At 40.2% G+C, this 23,664-nt stretch overlaps 1 protein-coding gene across 9 annotated transcripts in view; it reads left to right on the forward strand.

Annotated features, from left to right (window-relative positions):
- The window catches only part of NPAS3 (neuronal PAS domain protein 3), a 966,851-nt gene that overhangs the window by 714,945 nt on the left and 228,242 nt on the right, over positions 1 to 23,664 (forward strand). The gene's annotated exons all lie outside the window — the stretch shown is intronic.

Consider the following 23,664-nt stretch of genomic DNA (forward strand, 5'->3'; position numbering starts at 1 on the left):
TTTTTAACCTTCAAAGGAATTTAGTTGAGCAGATGCTACCCTGAACTAGTCAGAGTAGAAAAGAAATGATATGGCTTTTAAAGGGCACATCTAGCATATCTACTGGGGTAAAGTAATTCTGGCAATGCTTCAAAGGATATAACTTTTGATGGTAAAGTAGGTAGGCTATGGAATGAAATCACATATGGCAGGCTGTCAAAGTCTCCTACACTTTCAGTACATTTATATAAGTGCAAATGGAAGCTGCTTAGATGGAGTCCCGAGCAATTTCCTGCTAAGACTGCTTTCAGATTATCTGATATTATTTGACTAAATTATCTCTGTAGAAGCTGAGGACAACTTTTATGATCAAATATTTTGAAATTAGTTTTCCTCGTTGGCAGATTATCTGAAATATGAATTGCTCTCATTTGAGCACTTGAAATTGAAAGGCTTTGGTAATAGCAATTATATAAAAACAAGGGTACTGAAGTGCTGTATATCATGCTGAAGGGGATATGTTTATAGGTCAGTGATGTCAATAACTGTAGTTCTCCCAGATACCTCACTGTTACCCTTTCATTCTGGGCTGATGCAAAGGACAGACTGACTTTCTCTTCTACACGCATGTTTCATTTTTTAGAACAGATTCAGATTTTATTGACTCTAGACATTTAAACATAATCAATTCATATTTATTACATAGCCCAGATGTAGGGTGTCTAAGAATGTAAAAAGTACAAATACACTGAAAATTTGTGTAGAGTCTTAAACTATTATGTGGTATTAATATATATATGATTGATTTGTGTGCTCTTGATGCCTTCTTTGTGACATATTCCTGTCCCTCTGGACCTTTTTTTATTCATGTATATAGCCTCACAGTGAACCAGAATTATAACTACATTTTATTAAGCCCCTACTTTGTGCCAGGCATGGTTCTTAGCACTTCACCACCATTAAAGTTTATAATCCTACCAATCATTAGGTGCAATTACCATTCCCATTTTATAGATATGAAAACTGAGGCTCAGTGAGGTTAAATAACTTGCCCAAAGTATTACAGCTAGAAAGTGACAGGACTAGCATTTAAACCTATCCCAATTTACTCTGAAGTGTTTGATGTTAACTATTATTATTATTGCTAGCTGCCTCTGGGAAGTTATAGTACTTAACAAGTAGAATTATTCAAGGTTTATGGATGAAGAGAAGCTGAGATTTGGAGCAATTAACCATCCTGCTCAGAACCATAAAACAGTTATTCTCACAATGCTAGTGTCTATAAATGAACTTCTGAAAGCATCAGTAAAGTTACCTAGATATATTCAAAAACTCTGATATTCAACATTATTAGAAATACTCCAAAGTTCAGTAGCAGAGCCCAGTAATAAAAATAAGGGTCTAAACTCAGAGTACTATGATATTTCCTTCACATTTGATATATATATTCATGCATACCAGCATTCAACTAATACTGAGTGACCCACATGTCCAAATTAAAATAAACTGAAGCTATTAATAACTAAGGCATAGTTCCTATCCTCAATGACCCAGTTCCATAGACATGGTAACCAAGCTACAGTGACCTATGCATTATAGGCCTCAGATATTTCAATAAATAATGAATGTCACATATTCCAATAAAGAGATGCACTATAAACCACAGGAATAGAGAATGTGGGTAGCTAGTTGCCTAGAGAAGTTTACAAAGGATTTACTAAAGAAACGGTGTTTGGTTCAGGTGTTCATGGGCATTTCCCATCTGGAAAAGGAAAAGGTGATATTCCAGGCAAAGGGAGGCATATCTACAAGGTCATTTCTTATGGCAAGAGGTGAGTCTGGAGAGTTAGGACTGGACTGATCATAAAGAATGCTAGAGGAAGCAAAGAAAAGGACTTTCTCTTCTAGACCCTGGGAAACCATCAAAAGTTTTACAGGGAAAAGGGAAACAGTAGATTTGTGCTTCACGAAAAAAAAATATTCTGGCAAAAAAATTTTGGAAGATACTGAATAGATGGCAGTCTTACAGTCAAAAGGTAGTAGATAGCTTAGAAAAGAGACTTTTTAAAGAGAATTATAATAGAACATATCAGTGGAAATAAAGAGAAGGGGGGATGGTTTTGAGAAGCCTCTTTTGGGTAAGATAAGTGCCTTGATGACTGATCGAATGTAGTGGAAAACAAAGAGGAAATGCATTTTTACAACTTAGTTCCAATCTAGATGTAAGACATTTGAGAAACTTGTGGGACATCATTGAACAGGCTCCAGAGCTCAAGGGAGAGGTTGGGTTCAGAATTACAGGTAGGGAGGTGGTTAGCATATAGATTGTACCAGGGCCTGAAGGAGGCAGATGAGATCACTGAGCATCTTGAATTTGCAGTTCAAGAAGGAGGAAGTGGGGGCTGCTGAGAAGATCTCAGTTTACTGGGGGGTCAAGGATGAGACGAAAGCATATAAGATGAAACACAAATGATCAGAAAGCAACCTGGAGAGGCTCCTCCTCTAGGAGAACCATGGACGCTGCCATTAGAGAAGTCAAGAAAGCTTTTTCAAAAAGGATGTGATCAAGTGTCCTAAAGTTAAAATATTACGAGGACAGGACACAGCCATTGCACCCATCAGTTAGAAGATGACCAATGATTTGAGTATCATCAGGAGCATCATTTTGCCTGAAGCCAAATGCAGTGAGCTGTTGAGTGAGCGGTACCGATATGTTTGGTGAGTATTAGCCTCTCTGCCAGGAAATTCAAGGGCAAGAAGGTGCAGAGGGTGAAAAGTAGTTTGAAGGAGAGCTGGGCTTAATGGGTCTCACTTCTACGTTTGCTGTTGTTCAGCCGCTCAGTCGCGTCCAACTCTTTTTGACCCCCGCGCTGCAGCATGCCAGGTTTCTCTGCCTTCACCATCTCCCAGAGTTTGCTCAAACCCATGTCCATTGAATTGGTGATACCATCCAAGCATCTCATCCTCTGTCATCCCCTTTTCCTCCTGCCTTCCGTCTTTCAGCATCAGAGTCTTTTCCAATGAGTCAGCTCTTTGCATCAGGTGACCTAAGTATTGGAGCTTCAGATGACGTTAACGTTAAGTTGGTAAGTTGCATGCAGAGAAAGATACATTGAAGATTCTAGAGAGGGAAAATCTTTGGACCCAGGTCTGAATAGGGTAAGCTTAGTATAAAGGGTATGAACCTGGGAAATAAATAGGATTATCTCTAACTGTTCTGCTGGAGAGAAGTTGAGAAGTATACTCTGAATATGGAAGTGGAGAAGGGGAGAAATAAGTTTTGAAGGAATTTCTAGAGGAGTGACCTGAAGACAATAATATAGCTACTTTTGCTGGGATTGATCAGAATTGGTTCATCCACATAGGGGTGCAGGTTCATCCACATAGAGGTGCAACTGACAGATACAGTATAGCAGTGATACCAAGGTTAAGGCAAGATCAAAGATGGAAATACCAGTTACAGGCTAAGGCCAGGGTAAGTCCCTTTCCTGCCAAACCTGATGGCAGAGACAAAAGGACATTCTAGGGGGAGCAGTGGCTTCAACCATAGGGCAAGGCCCAGTATAATTAAATAGTTCCATTTGATGTACCTTGTTAGTCATCTGAATGAGGTCTGCTGCCTGTGATCTTTCTACTGTTGCTATACGATCGAGTCTACTACAAAGACTGCCGAGTCTAAATTTCAGAAATTGTATTCATTGGTTCCCCTATTAACATCTGATAATCCATATAGAGAGGGAAACAAGTGGAGAAAATAGTTCCTGTAATACTTTTAACCTTGAAATCCCATCTTTGCTTCCTTTTCTGCTCCTCTTAAATCACATATAAGCACTTCATATGATGGAAGATTTTGCAGGTCTGTCTTTGCATTTGCAGGTTTTCTAGTTGTCTTAAATAGTTCTGCTAAATACTGGGATGCCCACATTCCTTTTCTGCTCATCTGTCTCTCCATACTGCTGCTGCTGCTGCTAAATCGCTTCAGTCGTATCCGACTCTATGCAACCCCAGAGACAGCAGCCCAACAGGCTCCCCTGTCCCTGGGATTCTCCAGACAAGAACACTGGAGTGGGTTGCCATTTCCTTCTCCAATGCATGAAAGTGAAAAGTGAAAGGGAAGTTGCTCAGTCGTGTCCGACTCCTAGCGACTCCATGGACTCCAACCAACAAGGCTCCTCCGTCCATGGGATTTTCCAGGCAAGAGTACTGGAGTGGGGTGCCATTGCCTTCTCTGAGTCTCTCCATACAGTTAGTACATAACTGGTAAAAGGAATATTTTTGTGAAATTACAATGCCTGAGAATGTGACAGTCCTTCAGTAAGCTCTTAGTAAGGGAAGTGATTTGTTTTGTTGTTTGGAGTTTAATTTATGGTTAAAAAAAAAAAACACCTTTTCAACCTATTTCTAATTGTTCATGTTAACTAATTGTAAAATAGAAAACTATTTAATAATTATAACTAGACATATCTGCCATAATGATAATTTGGTTCATGTCAAAGTAGGTGATATGGATTACATAGATTTATATAGATTATGTAAATTCAAGATTTTGACAATGTGTCTCAATGTTGCTTTTTGTCTCTTGAGAAAAGAGACTAGAAGGAAGGGAATAAGGAGAGGGAGGAAGAAAGAGAGAGAAAGCTAAGAACAAAAACCTTATTTTTAGCCTTCTTCTCCTCCCTTCACCCTGTATCCTGACTTCCTCATCTCCTCTCCCCCAACCCTGAGACCCCTCAACACTTGCGTCTCTGAATACAAACCTGTGGCCAACTGGCATTTTTCAAATATTTAAATGGAATGTGTAAAGTAAGGCATGATATATGCCCACTTGCAAAGTGGGCCCATTAAATGAAACAAATGCCACCAAGTCTGTTTCCAGCTGAGGTTATAATGTGCGGGACAGTCATGAGCGCCAGATTCCCTTTGTATCCGCCGTCATAAACCACACAGTTTTTAGTGCCATATGAATTGGTAGAGCTGATTGTTTTATTATATTTGAGTGTAAATTTTTCATCCCTTTCCGTTCCGCCACCATTCTCAGAGAATACAGGTTTTGTGCTGATACGATGTTTCCTAGCTCTGGGCATGGCCTGGCCCGACTACTGACTGTAATTTACTTTTTGGTGTCTGTCGCCTTGAGCTTGCCTTCTGACTAGCTTGTTGAATGATGTGCTAATCCATTATATTTTTCAGACAAGTGTATCGACCAGTATAAACAGACTGGAGGGCACAAACCTAAATGAAAGCTATACTTCCCTGAATCATTTAAAAAGCTCCAGCTTGGTGGCAGTGCACAATAACTGGGCTTTTGTACATTAAGTAAGAGAGAGAGAGAGATCTCAATAAATAAAACAAAAAATTGAAATATCCCTGCCTGTGGGGACTCAGTCCAGGTTTCAGATGTGCCTGTATTTTTGTTAACACAATGATCAGAAAGGGCTACTTTAGAATGCCCTCTTCTAATACAAATCTAGGGTAAAACCCGGCATTTAGCATCTCCTGTCCCGGATGAGGCTTTCTGACCTGCTCTTCGATCCTGGGTGCCTTTCACTTGAAGCCACCCACATACCTCATTGTAACACGTTTATACACATAAAGAGCAGACAGCAAGCACTCAGAGGAATTTCAGCAGAAAAGTTAAGCCTTAGGTCAGCCCTGTTTTGAATCTTTCCTGTTGTCAGAAATGTGAGAATGGATGGCCGAATGGGTTGGGCAAAATACATTTCATATTAATCTTCCTTTTAAAAAAGACTGTCGGGCAAACCAAGCCCTTCAATTTGCATGACCAAAGGCATGAGGTAAAGATTTACCTGTCACAATGTGTGTAAATGTACAGTAGCTGCTGAAACTTTTGGTCTGTACCTTCAAATTTAGCCTGACACCCAGTCACATTGTAGAAGCGGTGTTCTTCACCTCAAATTACAGCAGAGCCAGAGGGAAGCCATTCCCTGATGACACACATGGGCTCTGACTGTTTCCTCACCTCTTTGATACCTATTACTTTTACAAGTAGTTCTACCAGGGAATTACTCAGGTCTCTTCATATGGCCAAGGTAAAAACATATAAGTCCATTTTCCCCAAATCTCTTGCTCAGCTTCTTGAGGTTTGCAGGGCAGAATGTATGTTTCTCATATCTGCTTTATCCTCCCAGTCAGCAGAGAGATGGAGCGGTTTCAGAGTACCTCCCCACGCCTCTCAGCGGATGGCCACAGTCGTCTCGGAAGGCAGTGTATAAGGGGTTTACACCCACTTGACAAATGCAAACACTAAAATTACACATCATGAATAACCCAGGTCACAGAGCCAGTGAGTGATAAACCAGGACTCTCCTTCTTGACTCTATTTCTCTATCCTCTTCCTTCCTTGGGGTCCGCAGCCTGTGCTGAGACCTTCATTCTCCTGCTAGAGAGGGGAAGGGAGAAAAAGTGACATATCCCCTCTGTCCTGACTGCCACAGCCAACGCTGTCTGTCTAGCAACAACACGGTCCCCAAACAGCTTCACTCCTTTTGGGGGATAAAATGTTAGTTGCTCAGTCATTTCTGACTCTTTGTGACCCCATGGACTGTACCCCACCAGGCTCCTCTGTCTATGAGATTTTCCAGGCAAGAATACTGGAATGGGTTGCTATTCCCTTCTCCAGGGGAACTTCCCAACCCAGGGATCAAACCTGGCTCTCCTGCATTGCAGGCAGATTTTTACATTGTTGAACAAGAATGCTTGTGGAGACCCTGAACCAGAGTCCTTATGACAGCTTAAAATGGAAGGCCTGCGTATGGGTGGACCTGTACAAAGAGAATTGGGAAATAAATCCTTCCCCTGGTTCCAATGACAAGTGGAATGGCCCCTTGTGTCCACATGCAACCCTTCTTTGACCTCAGGTGCAATGTCTCTCAGCATCGTGCCAATTTTAAACATACCACATGGAGTCCAACAAAGGCATGACAAATATGCCAACAAAGGTCTGTCTAGTCAAAGCTATGGTTTTTCCAGTAATCATGTATGGGTGTGAGAGTTGGACTATAAAGAAAGCTGAGCATCGAAGAATTGATGCTTTTGAACTGTGGTGTTGGAGAAGACTCTTGAGGGTCCCTTGGACTGCAAGGAGATCCAACCAGTCCATCCTAAAGGAAATCAGTCCTGAATATTCATTGGAAGGACTGATGCTGAAGCTGAAACTCCAGTACTTTGGCCACCTGATGTGAAGAACTGACTCCTTAGAAAAGACCGTGATGCTGGGAAAGACTGAAGGCAGGATGGTTGGATGGCATCACCGACTCAAGGGACATGAGTTTGAGTAAACTCTGGGAGTTGGTGATGGACAGGGAGGCCTGGCATGCTGCAGTCCATGGGGTCACAGTCAGTCAGACACGACTGAGCAACTGAACTGAACTGATGGAGTCCGAAATTCTCCTGGGCCTTAGACAGGCTGTTGGGTCAGCCTTTTCCTTCTAGGTCTTTCCAGAGGAAACTACTGCCCAAGATCTCTTTGCTATTTTGAGAGTTCTGCATTCATATTTCCTTTGTCTCCGTCTTGCTTTGGAAGTCAAATGGACACCTACACCCATCCTCTGCTCACTCAGGAATGTGGCCACGGGGGCCGGTGATCTCGCCTACATTTTTAAACAGAGCTATCAAAAACCTGGCATGTCATGGGCACCAAATTAGCATTTGTTGTCTGCCTGAGTGAATGTATATCTTCCAGCTTTCATAGAGTATTTTGCTCCCATGAATAATCCTGAAATCAAGGGTTTTTGAATGGGTTGGTCAGTTCTGAAATTTATTTCAGTCCTTCACTTTACTGTGCCAAGAGGAAGCATGACTAGGATCAGGAGCAGTTTAAGGAGACTAACCCTAACCCAGACTGGATGCTGGTTACTCATCATCTGCTGAGACCGGAGAGCAAAACAGAGTTGTTCTTCATGCAAAACAGCACATCATAATAATAATTCATTATAATAGTGAATAGTGTTCATACATTATCAGTGTCTACATAGCAAGAAGTGGGAATGAACTTACAATTAGAGAGACTAGAACATGTGCCAGATCCAATATCAGTAGTATTAGGAACAATAAGACTGCACGATATAGCTCTTTGAGCAAATAGTAGGTGCCAGAAACTACCCTAAACCCTTCACACACGATTCCTCAGTTAACACAACAACCCTATGAGGTAGAATCTACCAACACAGGTTTTCAGATGCCATCGTCTCCCTTTCGTCCAGAGTGTCTAGTATATGTATGCATGCTCAGTCACTTCAGTCGTGTCTGACTCTTGCGGCCCCATGGACTGTAGCCTACCAGGCTCCTCTGTCCATGGGATTCTCCAGGCAAGAATACTGGAGTGGGTTGCCATTTCCTTCTCCAGGGTATCTTCCCGACCCCGGGATTGAACCTGCGTCTCCTGCATTGCAGGCGGATTCTTTACCACTGGGCCATCAGGGAAGTCCAGAGTATCCAATACCAGCTAGGAAAAGAGCTCTGTCCTCTTTGATGGAAAAATGAAGGAGTTTGGACAGGTTTTACGGGGAAAATGAATTCCAGGGTGTGTCTCAGAGACTAAGTCTTCTTATTCACATCTCTCAGTAATTCAGACCCTATAACAAAATGAATAAACAAATATAGAAATAATTATCTTCTGGGTTTAAATAATAAACCTTTTCAATCAGAGAAACATCTTGTTTTATTGGATGATTTGGGCTGGGCAATTGAATATCTACAAGATCTCAGTATGTGACTTGACAGGTTTCATCTCTCAGTTCCTCTGTATTTTTACCTGTAACACAAGAATAATTATCCAGGCTCTCCATATATTATAATGAGAGATGATAAAGATTGATGAAATATGGATGCATAGAATGAAAGATTCAGAATAAATGTACTCCTGAGTTCATAGATATGCTATTACTAATAATGGAATTGTCCTACTCAGAAATAATTTCCCTATTCAGTTGTGCATTTAATTAGAAGTCATCTTTTTTCTCCCCTCATTCAACCAAATAGGTAGTAGACATCTACTCAGTAGTACTGTGAGGAATAAAAAAAAATGAGGAAGTTAGCCTCAGTTTGCGTTCGTGCGTGCTGTTGCTTCAATCGTGTCCAACTCTTTGTGACCCTATGGACTGTAGCGCACCAGGCTCCTTTACCCATGGGATTCTCCAGGCAAGAATACTGGAGTAGGTTGCCCTGCCCTCCTCCAGGGGATCTTCCGGAACCAGGGATCAAACCCATGTCTCTTACGTTTCCTGCATTGGCAGTCCGATTCTTTACCGCTAGTGCCACCTGGGAAGCCCAGCCTCATTTTAGAAGCATCAAAAATAAACAATGTAATGAAATGGTTTCCTTGACAATTTTTGAAAGCTGCCCAAGTTGGAAGTACAGCTCTTGTTTTGTCTGCGTGAAACCAAACATTGAGGGGGAAAATGGAAAAGTTCACGCAGTAATACAGATGTTTCAGAACATCTGGATGTTTGCTATCCTGTAGGTTTACCATGTGGATCTCCTACAAGGTTCTTCCATTTTCTTTCAGGCTTTCATAATTAATTTGAAGTCTTATTTTCGTGCTTTGAAAACCAATCATTTTACTGAAATCCCATTATCAGCCATAAAATACTAAACCTTTTCTATTTAGTAGTCTTAAAGCTACAGTAACAATGTTTATCAACCCACTTGCTGTAATTGAGAATAATTTTTATATATTTATTTTATTATTTTTATTTCTTGAGCTGTGCCCCATGGCGTGTGAGATCTTAGTTCCCTGCTAAGTGAAAGTCACTCAGTCATGTCCAACTCTTTGCAACCCCATGGACTATACAATCCATGTTATTCTCTAGGCCAGAATACTGGAGTGGGTAGCCTTTCCCTTCTCCGGGGGATCTTCCCAACCCAAGGATCGAACCTGGGTTTCCCACATTGCAGGCAGATTCTTTACCAGCTGAGCCACAAGAGAAGCCCTAAGTTCCCTGACCAGGGATCAAACCTATGTCCCCTACACTGGAAGTCCAGAGTCTTAACCGCTGGACCCCCAGGGAAGTCCCGTGTATATGTAAAATGTTCTAGAATCTAGGAGGTTATAGGATTTGGCCACCAGACAAACCAGGTAAATGCCGAAGGGGCTTATACACAAGGCAGTCAGGGATCAGAGAAGCCAGCTTTTTGGACATAGATTTCAGAACAACCAACTTCTTTGTTCAGAAGGAAGAAACTGCCAAAGGTATGATGTAAAAGCTGGTATCTCAGATATATTTGATATAAAAAAAATCATTGCTTGCTGTGTACCTAATCCTATACTTCATACTTTCCTTTAAGATGACTCCAGGGCAGAAAGGGGAAAGGGAAATAATTATAAGGAAAGCAAGTGAGGCCAGATGGCAGATGTACTTGGAAGGCCTAAATGTGACCTGTGGGCACTAAATGCTGGCTGGAGAGCCTTTTGCGCCTCGTCCACCCCAGCCTGCAGGCGTCCAGCCGTGCTGGTTACCCTCCGTGCCCCCGGGGAAGTATAGACCAGGTGTGGCTGCCTGCCGCCTCATTTCTTTACCACTGAGGACATCATCTTATGACTATAAAACAAATTCTACTCACTCTGGTTTCTTACTTAGTTAAGCTCCAGCTCTGGCCTAAAACCACTGTGCTTTGTTTCAGTTTGTTGGTTTTGTTTTTATTTTCTTCCAGACTGGCTCATTCCATCAATTCTTGAAAGAGGTAGTTTTGAAGAAGAGGTCTACTCCCTCCCTTGCCAAACATGTTAATCCATTGATGCTTCTAAACCCAAGTATTCTTCCGCACATCAAAATATGTGAACCTTAGCAAGATAAAAGCTGTCCAAAGCTGATTTTGTTTCTACACAGATGGCTATAAACATGACACTGGGATATTAGTCTTGGCTTTTCTTGACAGACCTGAAAATTGGCCATGCAGAACTGCTTAAAATTGGTAGGAAAAACTTACCCTGAAGTTTACTGTTGATGAACACAAGAGAAAGCATGTAATTAATGGAAATGCATGTCAGAATAAAGAAAAATGTGTTATCCCCTTCGCTTCCGAGTCTTAGCAAAGGTGTTGAATACAGCTGATATTTCAGAGGTGAAAAGGAACTATGCTCATTTTAGTGAAGTAAAAATGTGTGTTACAGTGTATGCATGCAGTAATTAATTTATACCCTGACAAGTCTAATTAGAAATACATTTTTTAATTGTAAAAGTGTCATACAACAAAAATTCAACAGGAAAGAGTGACAGGAAGAAGAGAAAATGCATACATTTATAAGAATATATTGTAAACATTTTGATTGTATCTTTTCAGGTACTTCTGTATGGATTGATATTTACATGTATTTCTCTTATATATGTTGCTACTTTGTAACATTTTGAAAATTTAAAATCATATGGGCTTTTTTTTTTTTAGTATAGATAAACATACTTGCCAGGTGTTGTTAATGACTGCCTTGTGTTTCTTTGTATGATATGACATAATTTACTTAGCCAGGCTCCTATTATTTAGCATTTAAGTCATTTCCAATTTTGTACTATTGCAGATTTCATTTCTGTTTTTAAATGATTTATGTATTTAGTTTTGGTTGCTCCATATTGCGTGAGAATCTTCCCTAGTTGCAGGAAGCAGCTTCGTCGCAGTCCTAGGGCTTCTCGTTGCAGGAGCTTCTCTTGTTACGGAGCACAGGTTCCAGGGAATGTGGGCTTCCGTGGTTGCGGCTCCTGGCCTCTAGAATGCGGGCTCAGTAGTTGTCGCCCATGGATTTAGTTGCTCTGTGTCATGTGGAATCTTCCCAAGCCAGGGGTGAAACCTGTGTCCCCTGCATTGGCAGGCAGACTCTCCTCCACTATACCACCAGGGAAATCCAGATTTTATTTATTTTGTTAAATATTTCTGCAGCAAAATTTTTATGTATGTGCCCTTTGTTATATTCTCCAGAGGAATCTTCAGAAATTGAGTCCAAAGGGCAATGTATCTATTTGTTGGGTTTTTTTCTTTTCCATTATGGTTTATCACAGGATATTGAATATAGTTCCCTGTGCTATACAGCAGGACCTTGTTGTTTAGCTATTCTCTATGTAATAGCTTGCGTCTGCTAACCCCAAACTCCTACTTCATCCTTCACCCTCATCGTCTCCCCCACCGCAACCGCCAAGTCTATTCTCTATGCAAAGAGCAGCGCATCTTAAGGGATTTTCATATGTATGGCCCAACTGCTCAAGAAAGATGGCACTAATTGACTTTCTGACAGCATGATACTAGATTGGCCTTTTCCTTATACCCTTCCCAGCGCTGTTATTCTTAAAAAAATTTTTTATTTATAAATTGAGAAATGGCATAATCTTGTTTTACAAGAAGTTTTCATAAAGTCTGCTCTAAATTTGAATTAGGATGATCCCCAAAATGCCCAGTAGCTTTTACTGAAGAATGATTTGCAGAGAGGCAATGCTGATTTCATGTTCCTATGGCATTTGCCCGGGACTCTGCTGTGTTCCTGAAGTCCATACAACAGAAATACTGTTATCTCAAATTTTCCTATGTTTATGATGCCCTCTGTCTGTGCTACTAGTTTAGTTTTATATTCATCCTGGAAAGGACAGAGCAATACATACACTATTTAAAGACTTTTCTTACCCTAACCTTTGATTTCTGAAATCATTGTTTGCCCTTTTTATATCTTTGCCTGGTTCTGTATAGTAACTTTCAAATTTTCAATATTCTGTTCAGAAAAGAATGCAAAATTTCCAGCAGATGTTAAGATAATGTTTCACCTGACAGGAAAAAGAAATGGGCTTTATTTTTAATTAAATGTGGATAGATACAGTTCCTATAACTAGTGAGGAAACCCCTGTCTTTAATCAACACTTCAAAAATAGTTATGTAGGAAAGCACATACAGAGCATAAAACATTTGAAGTGATAAGGGCATTTCAATGAACTAGTTGATTTTAGTTCAAAATTAATAGCATGTCTTCGTTTCACCGCTTCCCTTGGTAATAGGTAGTTAAGGAAGCTTTTTGCTACTGTTTCTTTAGTTCTGGGGGATATCGTGTGTCCTGCATTGTCAGCATTGTTAGTAAATGGACCAGAGAATCCCAGAGGAGCACTATGCACTGCAGAAACCCGTGGTCTTCTGATCCCTTACTTTTCTGAGTTGATGGCATGAAAGTAAACTGTGGTTCTCTAGTTCCAAACGACTACTGAGGCCTGGAGGGTTCTAGAGTCCCACACTGTGTAATTATAAGAGATCATTTTCAGTTTTGTTGAAGGGCAGAGAAATAATGAGTTAGGAGCCCTACCTTGTGTACTTGTGGGAGATCAAGCAGTGACCCAAGTAGACCTGCCCTGCACAGGTTCCAAGTCAGTGTATAGTCACTGTACAGCTCTCTGCATCTGCATTTCCTACATCCACAGGTTCAACCAACAGTGGATCAAACATATCTGGAAAAAAATGTCCAGAAAGTTCCGAAATGCAAGATTCGAATTTGCCATGTGCAGGCAACTATTTACATAGCATTTACATTGTATTTGCAACTATTAACATAGCATTTACATTGTATTAGGTACTATAAGTAAACTAGAGATGATTTAAAGTAGACAGAAGGATATACATAGGTTATATGCAAATGCTGGCCCATTTTATATAAGGGACATGAGCATCCATGAGGTTTGGTATCTGTGGGGGTTCTGAACAACTGTGTCTGGTTTGGGGTATCAGACAGTTGCAACCTGAGCGTGAGAAGACTAAGAAATCATATGCCATGCCTCAAAATGGGAAAAGAAATATGGGTGACTATAAAACTGTCCCTTGGTATATGTAAGTATTCCTGCTTAGTGGTCTTTTAATAAAGATATGAAATCTATTTCAGCAAACAATTTATAAAATAATCCCCTGAGAGTTGACCTGTGAAGGAAAAAGATGAGCTAATGGCATATCAATTATTAATACTTCATCTAGTGAATGTTTAGGTATAGTACAGATCTGCAACTCTACAGTGGAAAAAATACTCTTTTTCTTTCTTCCCAGTCTATCTAAGATTTGTTGGGAAGGAGAACAACACTAATTTGAAGATGAAAAATATTTTAAGAAACTATACATGTGTAGTCAGTAAGGAAAGGGACAGATGTCACATAGCTTTCTGAAGACCTAACTTATAGCAGTTTAAGAAGAGTAGTAATAATTATATCTGTACTACTGACACATAGGAAGGAGTGGCCATTATTTAGGCACTTCTTGGTGTGGGCTTCTCTGGTTGCTCAGTTGGTAAAGAATCTGCCTGCAATGCAGGAGACCCCAGTTCAATTCCTGGGTCGGGAAGATCCGCTGGAGAAGGGATAGGCTACCCATTCCAGTATTCTGGCCTGGGGATTCTGGGTCATAAAGAGTTGGACACAACTGAGCCACTTTCACCTTTTATGGACTTCCCTGGTAGCTCAGACAGTAAAGCGTCTGCCTACAATGTGGGAGACCCAGGTTCAGTCCCTGGGTTGGGAAGATCTCCTGGAGAAGGAAATGGTAACCCACTCCAGTATGCTTGCATGGAAAATCCCATGAACGGAGGAGCCTGGTAGGCTAGAGTCCATGGGTCACAAAGAGTCAGACACAACTGAGCTACTTCACTTTTGAGTTCACTTGGTGTGTAGCCAGGAACCTTCCATCTTGGCTTATCCACAGTCTAGCACTTTAGCACATAAATGATCTTATTGTTATTTTTTTGTATTTGTTTTCATCTGCGGCATCTGGTGTTTTAAAATAGTGTTAAAGATCCTAGTAAAAATAAATAATGGCTTGAAAGGTCAATTATCATAGAATCAGCAGATAATTCTGGATGTGAGATTGTAGCTGAGGTTGAGAAAATAAAGAAATGTCTTTAGAAAAATCTCAAAAAAGAAAAAAGAGTAGTAGATTCATATTGAATAAATTACTTTATACTTATTCTAGACAGATGTGACAGAGTTGAGAATAGTTATAAAAACATGAAAAGTTACTCTTCTTCATAATCCATGGATTCTTAACTTTGGGTCCATGAACCAACATGAATTCTGTACATGGAATTTAGAGTCAAGGAATTTGAATAGGGGAAAGAATCACAACTTTGTTACTAATCTCTAATTGAAATTTAGCATTTCTTTCTATTGTAAATGTAGACTATAAACCACAGAATAGTAGTAGTACTTTGTTGCCGGTAGAATTTGTACATAGTCTTGTCATATTCAGTTCAGTTCAGTCGCTCAGTCGTGTCCGACTGTTTGCGACCCCATGAATCGCAGCTCGCCAGGCCTCCCTGTCCATCACCATCTCCCAGAGTTCACTCAGACTCATGTCCATCAAGTCGGTGATCCATCCAGCCATCTCATCCTCTGTCGTCCCCTTCTCCTCCTGCCCCCAATCCCTCCCAGCATCAGAGTCTTTTCCAATGAGTCAACTCTTTGCATGAGGTGGCCAAAGTACTGGAGTTTCAGCTTCGGCATCATTCCCTCCAAAGATTCCCAGGGCTGATCTCCTTCAGAATGGACTGGTTGGATCTCCTTGCAATCCAAGAGACTCTCAAGAGTCTTCTCCAACACCACAGTTCAAAAGCATCAATTCTTCGGTGCTCAGCTTTCTTCACAGTCCAACTCTCACATCCATACATGACCACAGGAAAAATCATAGCCTTGACTAGACAGACATTTGTTGACAAAGTAATGTCTCTGCTTTTAAATATGCTATCTAGGTTGGTCATAACTTTTCTTCCAAGGAGTAAGCGTCTTTTAATTTCATGGCTGCAGTCACCATCTGCAGTGATCTTGGAGCCCAAAAAAAATGAAGTCTGACACTGTTTCCACTGACTGTTCTTGTAAACATCTTGGAATATCACTTCAAATTTTCATAGTTATCAAACTGGAAATAGATGTTATTTTTTTAACATATTAATAAAGACATTCTTGTCCTCATTGTACCCAGAGATTCATGAAATATATGCAGATTGAGGGGTGGTTTGAATGAGAAACTATCAGGAAATAATTTGATAGCACTTTTTGAGTACCTACTATATAATCAAAATCGTCTTAGGGTCCAACCTTGACCTTTAGGAATTTACAGTCTCTTTAGAAAAAGCAAGCAACCACTGAAGACATTTATAATCACCTATCAGTTCAGTTCAGTCGCTCAGTCATGTCTGACTCTTTGCGACCCCATGAATCGCAGCACACCAGGCCTCCCTGTCCATCACCACTTTTGGAGTTCACTCAGACTCACATCAATCAAGTCAGTGATGCCATCCAGCCATCTCATCCTCTGTCGTCACCTTCTCCTCCTGTCCCCAATCCCTCCCAGCATCAGAGTCTTTTCCAATGAGTCAACTCTTCGCATGAGGTGGCCAAAGTACTGGAGCTTCAGCTTTAGCATCATTCCTTCCAAAAGAACACCCAGGGCTGATCTCCTTTAGAATGGACTGGTTGGATCTCCTTGCAGACCAAGGGACTCTCAAGCGTCTTCTCTAACACCACAGTTCAAAAGCATCAGTTATTCAGTGCTCAGCCTTCTTCACAGTCCAACTCTCACATCCATACATGACCACAGGAAAAACCATAGCCTTGACTAGACGGACCTTAGTCGGCAAAGTAACGTCTTTGCTTTTGAATATGCTATCTAGGTTGGTCATAACTTTTCTTCCAAGGAGTAAGCGTCTTTTAATTTCATGGCTGCAATCACCATCTGCAGTGATTTTGGAGCCCCCAAAAAATAAACTCTGACACTGTTTCTACTGTTTCCCCATCTATTTCCCATGAAGTGATGGGACCAGACGCCATGATCTTTGTTTTCTGAACGTTGAGCTTTAAGCCAACTTTTTCACTCTCCACTTTCACTTTCATCAAGAGGCTTTTGAGTTCCTCTTCACTTTCTGCCATAAGGGTGGTGTCATCTGCATTTCTGAGGTTATTGCTATTTCTCCTGGCAATCTTGATTCCAGCTTGTGTTTCTTCCAGTCCAGCGTTTCTCATGATGTACTCTGCATAGAAGTTAAATAAGCAGGGTGACAGTATACAGCCTTGATGTACTCCTTTTTGTGTTTGAAACCAGTCTGTTGTTCCATGTCCAGTTCTAACTGTTGCTTCCTGGCCTGCATACAGATTTCTCAAGAGGCAGGTCAGGTGGTCTGGTATTCCCATCTCTTTCAGAATTTTCCACAGTTTATTGTGATCCACACAGTCAAAGGCTTTGGCATAGTCAATAAAGCAGAAATAGCTGTTTTTTTTTAACTCTCTTGCTTTTTCCATGATCCAGCAGATGTTGGCAATTTGATCTCTGGTTCCTCTGCCTTTTCTAAAACCAGCTTGAACATCAGGGAGTTCACGGTTCATGTATTGCTGAAGCCTGGCTTGGAGAATTTTGAGCATTACTTTACTAGCATGTGAGATGAGTACAATTGTGCGGTAGTTTGAGCATTCTTTGGCATTGCCTTTCTTTGGGCTTGGAATGAAAACGGACCTTTTCCAGTCCTGTAACCACTGCTGAGTTTCCAAATTTGCTAGCATATTGAGTGCAGCACTTTCACGGCATCATCTTTCAGGATTTGAAATAGCTCAACTGGAATTCCATCACCTCCACTAGCTTTGTCGTAGTGATGCTTTTCAGGCCCACTTGACTTCACATTCCAGGATGTCTGGCTCTAGATGAGTGATCACACCATCGTGATTATCTGGGTCGTGAAGATCTTTTTGTACAGTTCTTCTGTGTATTCTTGCCACCTAAACATGCACAAATAAATAGGATACTAACTGAGAATGTAGTTAAAGACTTTGGATAGTCTTGGGTTGATAATAGGTGACTTTGGAAATTTGAAATGGGGAGAGGGAAGGGCAGTGTAAAAATACTCCAGATACAAGGAATAAAGTTCAGGAACACTGAGCTAGAGAAGTAGAAAAGGAGGTTCATGTTTCATCGTTTGAAGATACAAGCTTTGGAAGAAGAGGCAGGCAGGCTCAGAAGGGGAGAAGGATTGAACACCAGACAAAAAAATAGTGAGATTTTTGTTTGGTCAGTTGATTTTTGGTTTTGTTTTTCATCGTTTGCTTGTTTGTTTGTTTATTTTAGGTAATATGCAATGAGCATATTGATAAAGCAACGGGATATTGGATGAAAGGCAAGAAAAAAAGTATAAGAAAAATCAGAATAGAGCTTCTAGTCTAAAAATACATATGAGGTGAGGGAGTCCATGCTAAAGTAAGGTAGGCATTTTTAAACTCAAAAGAAATGGGTTAATCCAACAAGTATGAAAGTAAAGCAAAGTTCGGCAGTACTGAGTAGCTGTTGAAGAGTGAAAAAGAAATACGTTGTTGGAATTTCAGAAACCTAGAAAGATGATGCTGTGGACTAGCAGATGAGAGTTTGGGTCCCATACCCTGCCCCTACTGCAGACTTCTCCCTCCAAAAAGTAGTTATGCCACTTCCCTGTACTTCATTTTCCATCTGCCAAGGGGAGTGACTATGCAAAGCAAAGTAATCCCTCAAAGAGTTTGATCTTTTGCATTGAAATAATCTTAACCATCTTTTGTAAATTTTGTGATTTCTTAGGAGGCTAAAAACAAAAAGCCTACCTTGTTAATGAAAAATAAAAACACACCAAATCAGAGATACAGTGCTTTTATAGGAATCTTAAGCTGTGTAATGCTAACCCATAATCAGAACTAAATGTCTTTGTTCTGAAGGGTTTACCTACTCATAATTTCTTTACCTTATCCACTGAGAATCATGCTGGTGCTTAATACATTTTAGGTTTAGCATGAAAATCTCAAAATGTGGACTTTGATACTCAAGCAAAATTTTCAACGACCTATTTAGAATGTTATGTTCAGTGGCTTAAAATTATGAGTAGTCTCTGGATTTCTGTTTTTCATACCTTTTTTTCATCTGATTGTATTTTCAGCTTTAAACAGTGAAGAATAACATACTGATATTGTGGCTATCAGAAATATTAAATGGTAATAAATTTTCCTGACATTAGGGTGGACTGTTATAAGGCATCTAGAGGTGGACCTAAGAGTTGTCTGTTAAAGGGTGAATAAATAAAGCAGCTTAGAAGCAAGGCCTCAGGTGCTTTCTTTTCCTTAGGGATGGGAAAATGAGGCATCTTGCCTTATTCTTTTAAAATACACTTTATTTTAAGAAAATAAAATAATAGCAGTCTTCACTTTCAAAGCAATATGATTCATTTTACCAACCGTTGAATATATAATACTTCTTCACTTTCCAAAAGGATTTACTGAAGTCCCCCTCCCCATCTATAGAATGAATTCTATACTACTTTTAAAAGATGAATTAATTTACCCAGTTTATTTATAAGGTAAATTGTATGACAGTTACTTTTTTACTAAGTAAATATGTGCATAACAGGTAATCAAGAGAAAAAAACTGGAATATAGTAAATATAAAAGATACTTTAAGTACATGACAACAAAAGTGATGGTTTTAAGCAATTGTAATTGTATGTAATAATATAATGTATAATTACTTCCTAGTCTTTTGTTTTATTTGCTTAATGACACTCATTAAATGTTTGATGGTACTGAAGTCTGTAGGAAGAAGAGATAATAAATTTCTTTCAAACTTAAAAACAAAGCTCTGTTTTCATTTGTAAAAGTGAGGGTAGAAACAGAAGAGCTCCTGCTGTTAAATGAAAGAATCCTTCTCTTAAGGGGGAAAAGTATAAAATGACAGTGTTTTTCTAAAAAGTTACATGTAAATTTAATTTTAATAAATTATGTTGTCTTTTAAATACATTTGGAAACTTATCTTTAGTGGACCATCAGTGAATCCTTTTGGAAACCTAAGAATTACTTTGTAGTGCCAACATATTTCAGAGAAGGCAGTTGCACCCCACTCCAATACTCTTGCCTGGAAAATCCCATGGGCGAAGAAGCCCGGTGGGCTGCAGTCCATGGGGTTAAGAGTCAAACACAACTGAGCGACTTCACTCTCACTTTTCACTTTCATGCACTGGAGAAGAAAATGGCAACCCACTCCAGTGTTCTTACCTGGAGAATCCCAGGAACAGCGGAGCCTGGTGGGCTGCTATCTGTGGGGTCGCAGAGAGTCGGACACGACTGAAGCGACTTTGCAGCAGCAGCAGCAGCAGCCAACATATTTTCTGATGTATCCCTTTTTAGTTAAGAGGTTGAAATATTTTACATAAGCAACACTTGCCAGTAAATAAAACAAGCAAGTTAGGAAACAGTGTGTGTGCTAAGTCACTTCAGTCATGTCTGACTCTTCGTGACCCTATGGACCCAATAGCCCTCCAGGCTCCTCTGTCCATGGGATTCTCCAGGCAAGAATACTGCATGGTTGCCGTGCCCTCCTCCAGGGGATCTTCCCCATTCAGGAATAGAACACAGGTCTCCTGCATTGTAGGCAGATATTTTACCATTTGAGACCCCAGGGAAGCCCAAGTATACAGATGTTTGACATTTGGCTTCAGTATGTTATTGGCCTTATTGGTAAGAAGAGACCATGGTTACTACAGCATGGGTTTATAAACCAATAGTCAAATGGATATTTCTTTTTCAAGAGGGAAACTGTAGAAGCTCCATAATAAACATTCTGGAAAATTTAGATTGAGCGGAGTATCCAGATACACTGAAGGGCTAGAGGAAGGCAAAGAGTGACCCCCAAATAAGAAACTTTTGTTTGTAGCAAAGCGCCTAGGTCCCTTCTTTCCTACCCTGTTAGTTTCATCCTTCTTTTGTCTTATTTCTTCCATCTGTGTTTCCCCCAGATATATTCATTCACATGGTTTCAATTTGAAAACCATTTTTCATGCCCTTTATTGTCCTCCTAAATAATTTTAGTCTGTTGGCAGTGGATCAAGAGTACTATGCATCCATATTTAGTTTTGGCCACAGATTTAATTCCCATATAATATAGAAGGATTTTAGGTCAAAGATTGTGCAGCATAAATTCTTTTAATATTGTTCTTTACCCAGGGCAAGCAAGCTAAGTGTTATGATCCCTGTAAAAATTCCTTAAGATAAAAATCTAATGTTGAATTTAATATTACAGATTCAAGAACCAAATGTCTAGGCTCAAGGTATGGTTTTCAAATTTATCAACTCAGTGACCTTGGGAGGTTTGTGCTTTGCTTCATCTGTAAAATGGGTATTGTTGTAGAATCCACTTCATGGAACTACTGTTCTCATTACCTGAGATAATTTGTGTAGCACATTTAACACAGTGTCTGATGAGTCTTTTTCATCTTTTTTTTCTCTCTCTCATTATTAGCCCATCAAAGCAACTCCTCAAGCCATGGGGAACAAATCACTAAGATTATTCTCTTTACAATTCCGATTTCAGTGTAAAAGATTTTGGCAAAAGATAATTTAAAGACTTTTATTTGAATCAGGTCTTCTTACTCCTAGCCCATTAAGGAGTTCCCCCAAGTAAGTTCTCCCCAACAATGTAAGTTCTACAGCGTCAGCTGCTACAGCTGCCCTGATTTCTTGAAGGCACACTGGCTGCAGAATCTCAAATGAATCCAGTGTGTAGAACAACTTGGCATATTGGGTACAAATGTCTATAAATCCAGTTTATCACACCACAGAATTTCCCTACTACCGGAGAAATTGTGTCACTCTGCTTACAAATTGTTTGTCTTAGTAGAGCGTGTCCCCTGAAATTAAGGTTTTCCTCCATCATGTAATTATTAGTGTTTTAAAAATAAAGCCAGATTTTCTTTATGGTTTAGGGAGTAGGAAAATATAAGGCGTGTTTTTCTAATTATGAAACCACTGTCTAACAGGTCTGTAAAGCAGATGCACTTTGCAAATTAGAGGTGGAATCCAAGCTTCCTGTGGCTTTGGGAAGGCTCCTCCTCTGCCCATTGCTGGCAGCAGCTTATGGCAACTGAGAGCAGGTGTGAGGGGTGTACATTGTCTCCAAGACCAGCGTTCCCTCCGCAGTCCTCCCAGAGGCAGGGCAGATCCAAAGATCCTTTGGCAGTCAGATTCCACGTCGGCACCGCCTGCTAGCAAAGAACTTGCAGAAACTCAGCTATGGTTGCTTGATCTTTCAAGGCTCCCACAGACCCGAGTCCCCGGACCTAAGGACTGAGTTGAATGTCTCAACCTGTCAGATGGTTCGTCTTGGGAACTCTTACTTCTTGATTTCCTTCTTGTTGCTGCATTCCTTCTGCTAATAACAGCTTACAGGTTTTCTGAAAGCTGTGAGAGATTCTTTTCCTAGTTCAGTATTATGAATGTTTTTGATTATGAAGCTCACAATGCGAATCAGGGTAGCTGAGGGAACACTGCCTTGTTTCTCGTATTCTGATAGACTGGCTATCTTATTAGTAAGAACTACCATTAGAAGATCTTTCAGGAGAGGGTGGGACTAGTTGAGAGAGTAGCATTGACGTATATAGACTCCTGTTTATAAATAGAGAGCTACTGGCAAGCTGCTGTATAGCCCAGGGAGCTCAGGTCCGTGCTCTGCGGTGACCTAGAGAGGGTGGTAGGGGGTATGGGAGTGAGGCTCAAGAGGGAGAGGAGAGAGGTGTACTTATAGCTGACTCGTGTTGTTGTACAGCAGAAAACAGCACAACATTGTAAAGCAATTATCCTCCAATTAAAAATTTTTTAATTAAAAAATACCTTTTTCAAACCTCTTGCCTATAGTAAAGAAATAATTTTTCTTTTATTTGGATTATCCCTAAAGCATATACCTAAAAACAAATACATTTATTGAAATGTCTCTCAGTTTCTTTTTTGAGCTTCAATATCAATTGTATTTAAAGGAAATTTTCTGTTTTGTTTTTTTTTAATTTTTTTTGTTTTCTCTCCAATTCAGGTTATCTGTTTTACTTGATATGGAAGCAATTTGATGACTTTTCTGGTTGAGGAGTAACGTCCATCTTCTATTACATAGTGTCACTTGGAAGGGGACTGTCTCCCTGACCGTGAAAGATGGGAATAATTATTCTATCTGTAGCTGAATAGTGCTTATGAAAATGAAGGACAATCAATGAGAAGCTCGTACAGACAGAAAATGGTAAAAAGCACCTTCTTCAGACAGCAACCTTCAAATATTTCAACCTAACTGCCGATTTCCATGCCAGTCAAGCAAGATGAGGTTCTTTGGTTACGTCAGCATACACCCGGGAAACTTGCCTAAAATTACTCATGGTTCAATGAGTGGCCTTGATTACAATTTAAGTGGTCTTAGCTCAGGCCAGTGACCTTGAGTCAAAGCATTGCTTTATATGCATTTATAGATCCTGACCTCACATCCAGTCTCTCCTACCACCAGCTACCATAAAGTTGGGTTTTTTTAAGCACAAAAAGTGACATGAAGTCTGTCTTATATAAAAGGACCTTGACCTTTTGACTATGACGTGATTATTTGGCCGTAGTGTGAATGTTAATTACTAAGAGGCAATGATTAGAAAGTAACAGTTTCCAAAGATGGAAATCATCCTACTTTGCCTTCAGGAGATTATCTTACTTACAGAAATTACCGCTTTAATTCTGTGAAGGAAGTTTGGTCCTGGGATGTTTTGTTGAGATGAAAATGAACATATATCACTGAATCTGTAGAAGCAAGGAGCACTTTCCATTTGTTGTTGTTCAGCCACCAAGTCATATCTGACTCTTTGCAACCCAGGAACTGCAGCATGCCAGGCCTCCGTATCCCTCACCATCTCATAGAGTTTGCCCAAGT

The sequence above is a fragment of the Ovis aries genome, chromosome 18, assembly GCF_016772045.2.
Source record: "Ovis aries strain OAR_USU_Benz2616 breed Rambouillet chromosome 18, ARS-UI_Ramb_v3.0, whole genome shotgun sequence".
Taxonomy (NCBI): Eukaryota; Metazoa; Chordata; class Mammalia; order Artiodactyla; family Bovidae; genus Ovis; species Ovis aries.